The 13,469-nt window shown below is 46.4% G+C and overlaps 1 protein-coding gene across 1 annotated transcript in view; it reads left to right on the top strand.

Moving 5' to 3' along the window:
• The first annotated feature begins 4,917 nt into the window (after positions 1-4,917).
• Positions 4,918-13,469, top strand: part of cdh7a (cadherin 7a) — a 340,872-nt gene continuing 332,320 nt past the window's right edge. Inside the window, exon 1 of the mRNA XM_061965236.1 lies at positions 4,918-5,097. The gene's annotated coding sequence lies outside the window, so the exon portion shown is untranslated. The remainder of the gene's footprint in view (positions 5,098-13,469) is intronic.

Raw genomic sequence — 13,469 nt, 5'->3', positions numbered from 1 at the left:
TAAATCTTTCCTTTCTAATCCATTTTCTACCGCTTGTTACGCTTGGTGTCTCCTAGCCGCTCAGGCAAATCATATTGTGACAATGTTAAATATTGATGAACATCAATGTTAATTGATGTTAAATGACAAAACGGATTATAAAGACAATGTGTGTGTGTATATATATATATATATATATATATATATATATATATATTGTTACGGTTTCGAGGCATTGTGATGCCGGAGGTCGTCTCTTCAAGATGCAGAGGGATGTCAGGAAGCGGCTTGCAGGTGAGAATAAATGATTTATTCTGATTGCAGAACAAAATGCTGCGCGGTGCACCACGGCACGGAAAACAAGAGGGTAGCAAAGATGCTAATATCAAAAATGTAATCTATGAGCGAAACTAGGAGCGTAACTTGTTGCGTAGGAGCAAACAAAACCAACAGACAGAGTGAGGTCAGTGCGTGAACTAAATAGCCCTCTGATTAGTGCCCGGGCAACAGGTGCGCGTCCGGGACACTAACCAGAGGCAGGTGACAATAATCTGCCGTCATGGCAACAGAAACAAACTCAAGAGGTGCAGAAAACACAAGTGACTTGAAACCAAAAACAAAAATATGATCCGGGCAGCGGATCATAACAGTACCCCCCCCTTAAGGGACAGATTCCAGATGTCCCCTGGCAAAACTAAAACCCCCCCGACTATAACAAAGTTCAAGAGTCAAGGGAGGGTGGAGGGAGGATTTGGCGGAGGGTCGCCAGGCCACGTGTCCCCGAATCCACCGGGGACGAGTCAGGTGGCGGCGGCGAATGGAACGCCGCTGCCGGAGGCGAGGCGGGCGACCACGGAAAGGCCACATTTGTGGCTGCCGAGAAGGTGGGCGTGAGTGGCGCCAGAAGTTCAGCAGCCGGAGAGTTCTGAGACTACGTCTCGGGTGTCGCTGCTGTTTGCGCCACTGGCGTCCATACACAAACCTCCGAGAGCGCCGCTTGCGCAGCCAGACCACTCGAGGTCGCTGAGACGACGATGAGGGCGAGAGAGCAGACGTCGCCGTGGAAGCAGGAGGAGTCGTCGTCGCCGTGGAAACAGGAAGCGTCGTCGCCGTGGACGGAGCAGGCGGCTCGTCTGTCGGCGTGGGCGGAGTCAGAGGCGGAGCAGGCGGCTCGTCTGTCGGCGTGGGCGGAGCCAGAGGCGGAGCAGGCGGCTCGTCTGCCGGCGTGGGCGGAGCAGGCGTCCGGGCTGTCGACGTGGGCGGAGCAGGCGTCCGGGCTGTCGACGTGGGCGGAGCAGGCGGCTCGTCTGCCGGCGTGGGCGGAGCAGGTGCTGGTGTGGGAACCAGACTTGGAGCTGGTGCTGGTGTGGGAACCAGACTTGGAGCTGGTGCTGGTGTGGGAACCAGACTTGGAGCTGGTGCTGGTGTGGGAACCAGACTTGGAGCAGGTGCTGGTGTGGGAACCAGACTTGGAGCAGGTGCTGGTGTGAGAACCAGACTTGGAGCAGTTGCTGGTGTGGGAACCAGACTTGGAGCAGTTGCTGGTGTGGGAACCAGACTTGGAGCAGTTGCTGGTGTGGGAACCAGACTTGGAGCAGTTGCTGGTCGTGACTTTGGCGGAGGTGGCCTGGCCGGGGGTTGCGGCTTAGCACGCCGAAGGACTGGTGGTGGTGGCCGGGCAGGAGGTTGCGGCTTAGCATGCCGAAAAACCGGTGGTGGCGGCCGGGCAGGGGGTTGCGGCTTAGCATGCCGGAGGACTGGTGGCGGCGGCCGGGCAGGAGGTTGCGGCTTAGCATGCCGAAAAACCGGTGGTGGCGGCCGGGCAGGGGGTTGCGGCTTAGCATGCCGGAGGACTGGTGGCGGAGGCCGGCATGGAGGTTTGGGTTTGGCTGGGCGCAGCTGTGCCTGCCCACTAGCAAAGCACCCAGTACTAGCCCCCCCCTCAAGAAGCGGATCCCAGACGCGTCTTGTGCAGTCTGGAACAGTCTTTAGGGGTGGGAGGGAGGAGGTGAGGAGGGGGGTAGGCTCCTCCCCTTTTGAATGTCCAAAACCTCTATTCTGCTCTTCAATAGCATGCGGAGTGTCCTTTGCCGCTTGGGATTGTTCCTCAAGTTTTAGTTCAATCAGTACCTTCCGGTACCACTCATCCACCCAAGCAGGACTGTACTTCTCGAGGGGTGTCTCGGAAGATGACTGGGCTGGAACAGGAAGAGGAGAAGGCAGAGCAGCATGTGGCACAGCAGACAGAGGAGTGGGTGGAGCAGGTGCTTTAGGGGGTGGGGCCAAAGTAATTGGGGGCTGAGCTTGAAAGTCAGAAGGTGAGTGGGACTGACTAGACCTAGAATTAACAAAAATGTCCTGATAGTATTTAATTGTTGAATTAAAGTCATTTGGAGGCGGCAGACAGAAAGAGTTGACTGAATTTAAAAAAATGTCTTCGTCTATGACGTCATCACCAGTGGACGGGATGACGTCATCCGCGCGGGTCTCCCGCTGACTGACAGCCCAATCGGTGAACTGTTTGGCAAAGTGAGTGATGGGATTACCAAACATCGGAGGAGGGGAATCCTGGGCTGCTTGACTGTGTTCCGGAGGGAAGAATTGTGGGATAGGTGCGTCTTTGCCGCGAGCCGAAGTCTTCTTGGTTGACTTCCGCTTTCGCTGACGCGTACGGGCTGGCTGTGAGCGGACATCCCCGGGCCAGATGGAGTCGATATGGACCAATGAACCGTCAGGCCCCCACAAAAGGTCTTCGCGCTCCAAAGGGGAATACTGGAGAGTCTCTCTCTCCATCGCCTTTAAGACCAGCCACGTCCCGTAGCCGGAATCCTCCACGCCCTCTTCGAAGAGACTGTCTGCTGTTGGTTTTCTGTTACGGTTTCGAGGCATTGTGATGCCGGAGGTCGTCTCTTCAAGATGCAGAGGGATGTCAGGAAGCGGCTTGCAGGTGAGAATAAATGATTTATTCTGATTGCAGAACAAAATGCTGCGCGGTACACCACGGCACGGAAAACAAGAGGGTAGCAAAGATGCTAATATCAAAAATGTAATCTATGAGCGAAACTAGGAGCGTAACTTGTTGCGTAGGAGCAAACAAAACCAACAGACAGAGTGAGGTCAGTGCGTGAACTAAATAGCCCTCTGATTAGTGCCCGGGCAACAGGTGCGCGTCCGGGACACTAACCAGAGGCAGGTGACAATAATCTGCCGTCATGGCAACAGAAACAAACTCAAGAGGTGCAGAAAACACAAGTGACTTGAAACCAAAAACAAAAATATGATCCGGGCAGCGGATCATAACATATATATATATATATATATATGTATATGTATGTATGTATGTATGTGTGTATATATATATATATATATATATATATATATATATATATATATATATATATATATATATATATATATATACACAGCCTGGCCCCCGGTCAATTTTTTTTAACCCAATGCGGCCCCCAAGTCAAAAAGTTTGGGGACCCCTGATGTAGATGATCATATCTGCTGTACTTCTCTTGTTGCCTTATTTGTATTTGACTTTCTTAAATGTTTGGGTAAATTTTGTTTTAAGTAATATAAAAATTTATCAGAGCAGTTTTTATTTTATTTTATGGAGGATCGTTGTTAATCTAAGAAGTGGCACCCAATGTTCAATCAATCAATCAATCAATCAATCAATGTTTATTTATATAGCCCTAAATCACAAGTGTCTCAAAGGGCTGCACAAGCCACAACGACATCCTCGGTACAGAGCCCACATAAGGGCAAGGAAAAACTCACCCCAGTGGGACGTCGATGTGAATGACTATGAGAAACCTTGGAGAGGACCGCATATGTGGGTAACCCCCCCCCCCCCCCCCCCCCTCTAGTTGAGACCGAATGCAATGGATGTCGAGTGGGTCTGACATAATATTGTGAGAGTCCAGTCCTTAGTGGATCCAACATAATAGTAAGAGTCCAGTCCATAGTGGGGCCAGCAGGACACCATCCCGAGCGGAGACGAGTCAGCAGCGCAGAGATGTTCCCAACCGATGCACAGGCGAGCGGTCCACCCTGGGTCCCGACTCTGGACAGCCAGCACTTTATCCATGGCCATGGGACCTGTGCCCCCCCCTCCACAAGGGAGAGGTGGGCAGAGGAGAAAAGAAAACAAAAGAAACGGCAGATCAACTGGTCTCAAAGGGGGGTCTATTTAAAGGCTAGAGTATACAAATGAGTTTTAAGATGGGACTTAAATGCTATTAAATGTTATTAAAAAAAGTATTTTATTTTAAAACGAGAATGGTTTTGATATGAGAATTGATTCTGAATCTAATCGTGTAGTCCTGGGCATGACGTTAAAGTGCATCCGGCAGTGGAGGCTCCTCTATGGGGTCTTGGGGCACTCGGAGGTTAACCCCTTTACTACTGTTACCCCAGGTGGCCCTTGGCAAAGGCCTAGTACCTGACTGCCCCCTAGCCAGGGATACGGTGAAAACCTCAACGGCAGAGCAGGCGGAAGACGGTAGATGTAAGAACTACCACAACGGCTGCGATGGCGGAAGAAGGCTGCAGCAGAAAAGGGTCCCCAGTCGTCTTGGATTCCATGCCACTGGACCTTGACCCGATTCTGTCAAGGATCGTGTGGAGACTGTCTGTGCACCAGTCTCCCCACGTAAAACAAAGTCACGTACAGGCATCCTCTATAAAGGGATACACCCCTACCAGGAGGATCGTCATACTCGTTGGAGTGACCGCCGATGAGTGCCCAAAGATTCCCAGCCCTACTCCCTAGGAATAAATAAGATAACGCTACCTCTGTTCCTGCCTTGTGTTAGCCACTCCAGCTTAAAAGCCTCCTATTACTATTATTACTATTCTACAAAAGTGACTTTTTCATGATGTTTATACAGTAATGCTGCCTGTGTTCCAATAGTGCCTGTTTGTGAGGACCAGTTCTGAGACACGACCATCTCCCTCACTCGGAACCACTTTTGAGAGGAGAACATGCCTTCTGACATCATGAATGGAAAAAGTCACCCTGATCAGGCTTCGCTACACATCTATAATGCAGCCCGGATCATTGACAGAGATCCATCAGGAACCCATCAGTCAGCTACACATGTGGGAGATGTAAGTTTGACTATGTTGTTTTTCTTCTGCAAATTGGCTAACCTAGCATGATATATATATATATATATATATATATATATATATATATATATATATATATATATATATATATATATATATATATATATATATATATATATATATATCCATCCATCCATCCATCCATCCATCCCATCCATTTCCTACCGCTTATTCCATTTGGGGTCGCGGGGTGGCGAAGTTGGTAGAGTGGCTGTGCCATCAATCGGAGGGTTGCTGGTTACTGGGGTTCAATCCCCACCTTCTACCATCCTAGTCACGTCCGTTGTGTCCTAGGGCAAGACACTTCACCCCTTGCTCCTGATGGCTGCTGGTTAGCGCCTTGCATGGCAGCTCCCGCCATCAGTGTGTGAATGGGTGTGTGAATGGGTAAATGTGGAAATACTGTCAAAGCGCTTTGAGTACCTTGAAGGTAGAAAAGCGCTATACAAGTATAACCCATTTATCATTTATTTATTTATATATATGTGTATATATATATATATATATATATATATATATATATATGTGTGTGTGTGTGTGTTTGTGTGTGTGTATATGTATATATGTATGTATTAGTGTAAGAAAGAGAAATGGACTACAGGTTCATCTTAACAAGCATGTTTTGGGGTTGGTTAGCCACACATCAGGAGATTTAGTGGGTAACCACGAAACAGGCTTGTTGAGATGAACAACTTGTAGTATTTTTCTTATACTACTACATAGACCCCTCTACACTCTCGTATTGAACACTTAAAATCAATCCTACGGTGTGTATATATATACATATATATGAAACATATTTGCCGCAGGGGTAGATCTTACTTTAGTTTTTGGCTGAGACCACGGACCTTGGGCTCGAAAAGGTTGGTCTTCTTCGAGTCCTTTGCAATCTCAGATGTCATTCTGCCAGTACCTGGTGCAGGACACAACTGTTGGAGTGGGTTCAGCCAGGTCTTGGGGGATGCACTGGGGGGGGCATTGCCACATTCCAGCAGGTGTGACATTGTCTGTACTGCTCCACAGCCACACGTGGCCTCTGTATGATAGTTCCATGTTTTCAACTGTGCTTTGCACCTCCCCTGCTCCACCTAGTCTGTTGAGGGTCTTCCAGGTCGGCCATGGTAGGTTGTGTCCGCTGGCGAGGCATTCAGTAGGTGTTATTCCTCTCTCCATCCATTCTTGGGTTCGGGTGTTCGGGAGTTGGTTCCATTCAAGCCTCCAGACGTTGGTCCGTGTCGTCTCCTTGGTGGATTGGAGAGGAGGGACTGTATGCGTGGAGCTGGCCCTGGATTTCAGTCTGTTTGGAGGTGCTGTGTGTCCGTACAGGGGGTGCCTCATGTCAGACTTCTGAGCTCTCCGCTCATCTTGGTTGGTGACCACTGGACTGCAGCATGGGACTACAATGGCGTACTCCCGCAAAGCTGCCTTGTGGGTTTGTCTGGGAAAACGTAAGGCTAGGGGAGCACACCCTGAGAGAAAAGCAAGTGCTGGTAGGCGCACCATAGGCGCACCATAGGCGGTCCTCCGACAGACCGGAGCTCCGGCAGCCTCCTGCAGCTGTGAGGAGATGCCGGTCGTCCTGGGTTTCCCTTGCCATCGGATACAGCTACCCACAGCGAAGAAGTGACGTTGGGAGTCGTAAAAGACCTCAACGGTGGAGTGGGCGGATGATGGTTGCATAGAAGCTCCACAACGGGGGGGAGAAGGCTGCAGCAAAGATGGGCCCCCAATTGTCTTGGTCTCCATGCCATTGGACCCTGGCCTTCTCTTTGCCAAGGACAGTGTGGTGGCTGTCTGTGCACCAGTCTCCCCACTTTAAAAGATTCCACGCACAGGCGTTCTCCTGATGGAGGACAATCATACTCGTTTCGAGTGATCGGCGACAACGACGACTCCCGCAAAGCACTTTGGGTGAATTTCTACCATGTATGGTTAATCCATAATAGTTGGAAAAACCTCACAAATTGGGCAAATTCCAAACATCTCGTTCGAAGGAAGTATGAAGGACGACACAATAGTCTTAGAAATATCTCTGGCATGCCTCCACGGTTTGATTTCACAATTTTGGAACTTATGCAGATCAACAGCAGGTACTAATAGGTAAGAACAGTAGGTTTGCAATTTACATAATAGGACCCCTTTATGATCAGTGTCAGAGCTTGGTCCGCATTGCCGGCAGTAAGTTGGACATGTTTCTAGTGAGGGTTGGACTCCGCCAAGGCTGCCCTTTGTCACCAATTCTGTTCATAACCTTTATGGACAGAATTTTTAGGCGCAGTCAAGGCGTTGAGGGGATCCGGTTTGGTGGCTGCAGGATTAGGTCTCTGCTTTTTGCAGATGATGTGGTCCTGATGGCTTTATCTGGCCAGGATCTTCAGCTCTCACTGGATCGGTTCGCAGCCGAGTGTGAAGCGACTGGGATGAAAATCAGCACCTCCAAGTCCGAGTCCATGGTTCTCGCCCGGAAAAGGGTGGAGTGCCATCTCCGGGTTGGGGAGGAGACCCTGCCCCAAGTGGAGGAGTTCAAGTACCTCGGAGTCTTGTTCACGAGTGAGGTAAGAGTGGATCGTGAGATCGACAGGTGGATCGGTGCGGCGTCTTAAGTAATGCGGACGCTGTATCGATCCGTTGTGGTGAAGAAGGAGCTGAGCCGGAAGGCAAAGCTCTCAATTTACCAGTCGATCTACGTTCCCATCCTCACCTATGGTCATGAGCTTTGGGTTATGACCGAAAGGACAAGATCACGGGTACAAGCGGCCGAAATGAGTTTCCTCCGCCGGGTGGCAGGGCTCTCCCTTAGAGATAGGGTGAGAAGCTCTGTCATCCGCGGGGAGCTCAAAGTAAAGCCGCTGCTCCTCCACATCGAGAGGAGCCAGATGAGGTGGTTCGGACATCTGGTCAGGATGCCACCCGATCGCCTCCCTCGGGAGGTGTTTAGGGCACGTCCGACCGGTAGGAGGCCACGGGGAAGACCCAGGACACGTTGGGAAGACTATGTCTCCCGGCTGGCCTGGGAACGCCTCGGGATCCCCCGGGAAGAGCTGGACGAAGTGGCTAGGGAGAGGGAAGTCTGGGCTTCCCTGCTTAGGCTGCTGCCCCCGCGACCCGACCTCGGATAAGCGGAAGAAAATGGATGGATGGAGGACCCCTTTAACTCTCTAAATTCCAGAATCTGGGCTAAAGGTTGGACTTCACACTATTTTTTAGACTTAGACTTCGACAAACTTTATTGATCCACAAGGGAAATTGTTCAATTGTTCTATTGTGGGACTTCCCACACCAATTTCAAAAGGGTGAACAATAGGACAAATAACATCTTTGATAGAAATAAGAAAAAAGTGCAGTCGTCCGCTTTTGTCAAGGATGTTTTCTGGAAAGATAGAAACAAATATTAGTCACCTTGGTGTCCAACAATTAGTGTAGATTGTACCCTGAGGGACAGTACTCGCAGCAAACATGACAACATGGACCCTGCTGTGGATTATTTATTCGTGCTGCTCCCTCCACTACCAGCTGAAGATGAAACCTCGTCTTTGGGGGTCATATTTTAATCATGGCCCATAAGCCTTTAACTATGCACCTCTTCCTCCTCTTGTTAAGCCGTGAACAAAAAGACCCATCAAGCGGCGTGTGTCACCGGAGAGCAGATAACCGTTGGCCAGGTGAGCCGAGAGGTCGCAGCAAGGCGATATGGAGAAAAAAGACGGGGGGGTTAAGCGGCGGCGATGGCGGGGCGGCAAGATCCGGAGGGAGCGGGATCACCTCGGGCATCTTCTGACCGAGCGTGATTGATGGGGAGGCGCTGATGAGCCTGGCTCCCAATGTCACTGTCCAATTAAATAACTCTCACCCTTCCACTGTAGCGGCCCCTCCCCGCTGAAAAAAAATCCACCCAGCCACGTCCCCCCCGGGGATGGACCCCCTTCTCCCTCACACAGCCACCGTCATCATCTTCCTTCATCCGGCTCCTGTTTTGTTTAGCTAACTAACTGCTCTTCCCACCGTGACAGACAGGGGCTGCTCTTTCTATTAGTTTGGGTCAGCGCGTCAGTCTTTCCAGCCACAATGGACCGTGGCTGCAAAATGCAAATAGCAAAGAGGAGAAGCGGTGGGTGACTAATACCTGGGGAAGAGTGGGGTGAAGTCCAATGTAAGACAAAAAGCAAGTTTGGTCTTTTGAAAAACTGCAAGCGTAGCAGTCCACAGCTGTGAAAGCTTCAATGCACAATGCTAAAGGTGATGTTCCACCCTTGCATACATTACACTTGACCTCGTGGCGCCTCAGCTTTAACAATCATTTTACGTCATTTATGCAGCAAACTTGGTGTTTATTCATTTATATATTTTTATTAGGGCTGTCAAAATTATTATGTTAAATTAGATCAGGGGTGTTGACGGCACATGTTTAATTTAAATAAGCAAGAGTTTTCATATTAAATTTAAATACCCAGGGGCCTGACAGGTGGCAAATTGTTATCATTTTGTGGAAAATGTGAGACACTCAGCTCAGTGATAATAATGTGTACTTTCTTGATATCACAAGCACAGCATCAACCTGTATGACCCAATCCAAACAACCTTTCCTAGTCATGGTGCTGGAAAAAAAAAAAAAAAACGACCAGCACCAAAATGTCAACACATGATTACACATAACACAACCTGCTCACTGAACTTTGTGGATATTATATAAAAAAAAAATGTCCCATCACCATATAAAATTCAAAATTACACCCATTTAAATCCATTGCAAGGCATGATGGGACAAATGCAAAACACTCTATCGACACTTATCCATGTTTGACTTATAACTGCTTGATATGTCTGATTACAAAGCTTTAAATTCCACATACCCTTGATATTCAATTATGATCATTATCAATTATATAGCCATTATATTATTATAACATGTAAACACACACACACACACACCCTATATATATATATATATATATATATATATATGTATGTATGTATATATATATATATATATATATATATATATATATATATATATATATATATATATATATATGCATTTGGACTTCACCCCACTCTTCCCCAGGTATCAGGGGATTTTCCCTGAAGAGCAGAGACACCTGCGAAACAGGCTTGTAGGGATGAAATAGCCTCTGTGTTTTTTCCTGACCTAACGTATATTCCGCTTTACCCTGGTATTGAGGACTGTATAACGGATAAATCACAGAAACCTCAACATATATATATATATATATAATTTTTTTTTTTTTTTTTTTTTTTGCCCAATGTGGCCCCCGGTCAAAAAGTTTAAACACCCCTGACTTTTAATAATCACAGTATTTTGAGCGTATAAGCTATTTTACCTTAACTGCTATATGGTCAGTGATCGGATCAATGCATACGTCAGTACAAAAATGATGCCGACTGGTGTGCTCGCTGGAAAATTTCACTCCAAAATACGCCCTGAAAGAACTTTAGATCTAAACTGTTACCAAGTTTTGCGCAAATAAATGACATGCATTTAGGTAAAATGTTTTAAAACATTCCTGAGTGACATTCTGACAATACAATTGCATTAGTGTTCAAATATCGGGGTCTGTTCCTAAGCACATTTTAATTGTGCAAACGAGTAACCACCTGTGATTAGTCATGATTTATCCAAATTCCAAAATGCGATTAATCAATCCAATCAATCAATCAATCAATCAAAAAATATTTATATAGCCCTGAGTCAGGTGTGCCTCGAAGGGCTGCACAAACCACAGTGACATCATTCATGATAATGGGGGAGGGGGGTGGGTCCAGTCCATTGGGGGCAAGCAGAGGGATGGAAGAAGTCTCCATCCGAGTCTCAGAGGAGTGGTCTACACGAAGTCATGACTTAGAATAGCCAGCACCTCCTCTAGACTGGTATCTCTCCAGGGAGTATGTGGTAACCTCTCCTGGGGGGCAAAAAGAGAAGCGGCAGGTCAACTGGTCTAAAACAGTCTATCTAAAAGTTACAGTTTATTGATACATTTTTAGGTGGGATTTAAATTAATCTCATTAAAAAATTATGATTTGACAGCCTTATTTTCTATAAAAGCATACTAAACACACTATATTTCACTTTTGGTATATTTCAAAGTATCATTAAAACTTTTCCACTCATTAATTTTGATTGCATCTTCCCACTTGCTGAATTAATACGGTTCTGTCTGTCTGTGTGCAAAGACGCGCTATTTTCTTATTTATTTATTTATTTATTTTTCCTGCTAATTGGATGAAATGCAACCCTCAATAGTGTTGGCAGTTAGAATGGTGACATTTGAATTCAATTAGCGAATTTGCTGGAGAAATAATAATAAAGTGAAAACTGTAACTCTGCAGCTGCTGTCTCGGTTTTGAGCAGTGCCCCACCAGAACCAGCAGGGGGCGCTTCACTGAAAATGTCAATGTTAACAAGTCACAAAACAAGTCAAGTTTTGGTGCATGTTGCCTTCGGTGCATCGCCATTGGACGATTTAGTGTTTCTATGACGACGTTATTGTTACATGATATGTTGTCAATGCGAGGGAGACACGCTAGCTCTATGTTGAAGGTGTCCAGAATGTTCTACCATGGGTTATCGTGCCTTCACATGCCATCTGTTGTCGATGGCAGCTTCCACAAATTCACTTCTGCACGCTCGAAAAGAAAACTACCTCCTCCTGGCTTCCTTTTTTTTCCCCCCCAATCCTTTTCTCCTTTTATTTTAATTCCCTTTTGTTGCTCATTATACACTCTTTGCAAGGCATTTTTCCCTGTCAGTTGTTGGGATGGCACACATTTGAACCGACATATCGATAAGAAATGCTAATTTGTTTAATAATAAAATCTAATATAAAAATATAAAAAATAAATATAATTTGTTTACTTTTTTTTTTTTTTTACACTTCTTAGTCTTGTTTGCAAATTTACATTAATTTCAGTTTGTCCTAGGTGTGTTGCCATATTCCGGAAGTAGTCTTTGCCTTTAAGATGAATATGACAAATGTGTCGTTTATTCAGCCCCACGACGTGTTTATACTGTAAGTGTAGTGCTTATTATACACACCAGCTGTTTGATTGTAACGTGCATCATATTTGTAGCTTTCATTATCAAATTTGTTGATGTTGAAATCGCCATGTAAAATCGCTAATGCTAACCACCAGTAGCATGCATATGGCATATCCAATGTAAATTAGCATTGAGCTAATGCAATTTTAAAAGTGTTGCGTTAATTTCTTGTGAGGAGATTATGAAGGGGCCTGTTTACTCGTCAAGTCTCCAACCGGATGTGACGAAGATATCGAGATATGTTACGTGTCATTTGACGTAAATCGCTACCTTTTAATACCAATGGAATTTGGTTGGTGCTTATAAAAGTACCAAATTTGGTACCCTACCAGTCAGTTGGCATATATTACTCCTCTTGCTGTGACTTGGTTTCTTCACCTGAATGCTGTCTTTTCAGGGGCTCTTGACTCATGATTGGATGGAACAGGTGTCAATTATTATAGCAGCACTATTGATTGTGCAAACACCCGTTGAATAGTAGGACCTGGGTTTTTGTCCTGCCCACTTTTCCTATGCTCTAGGTTTTATCACAGTTCTCGTATACCGTCTTGTTTTAAAATTTCACCTGACAAACGCGCCTATCATTCTACGGAATGGTGTCCCAAACAAAGAATTTGACGCGTTAATGATTTAGTGTCATGACGGGGACTATCTTGCAGCTGGCTGCGTGGATGGTTTTCCCGGAATGCAATCGGACCAGACAAGTCATGGCTTGAAGGTATATACATGATTTAATTTAACACTATAACAAGAAACAAACAAAAGGGTACAAACAAAAGGCACACACAAGATTTAGATTCAGATTTATTGGTCCCCTTGGGGAAATTCATTGTCACTGCCGTACATTTAAACAATAGACATTACACATCACAAAAAAATAACAAAAAGACATCATACATGACCAACACACATTTACAGGCTTGTCAGACAGGTCGGCCGGGCCTGCTGTTAAGGGTGGCTATAGCTGCAGGGATAAGGCTTTTCCTGAGGCGGGCCCTCCGAAATGTGATAGTTCTGTACCTGCGCCCTGATGGTAGTGGGATGATGTATTGGTGTAGTGGGTGAGTCATATCCTGGACTATTGTTTTTGCCAGTCGGGTGATGGACCTATGGTTTAAGTCTGAAATGTTGGGTGTGGGTAGGCCGATGATTTTAGCTGCTATGTTTGTAATGCGTGTGAGTTTGGTACGGTTCACAAGGCGGAGAACAAACTTGGCTATGAATATAATAAACTAGCACAAAGGCAAAAACTATGGACATGAAAAACTACACTTACTGTGATGTGAAAAAACAAACT

Source organism: Nerophis lumbriciformis, linkage group LG07 (genome assembly GCF_033978685.3).
Source record: "Nerophis lumbriciformis linkage group LG07, RoL_Nlum_v2.1, whole genome shotgun sequence".
In the NCBI taxonomy this organism is placed as follows: domain Eukaryota; kingdom Metazoa; phylum Chordata; class Actinopteri; order Syngnathiformes; family Syngnathidae; genus Nerophis; species Nerophis lumbriciformis.
This window is presented reverse-complemented; position numbering and strand designations above follow the sequence as displayed.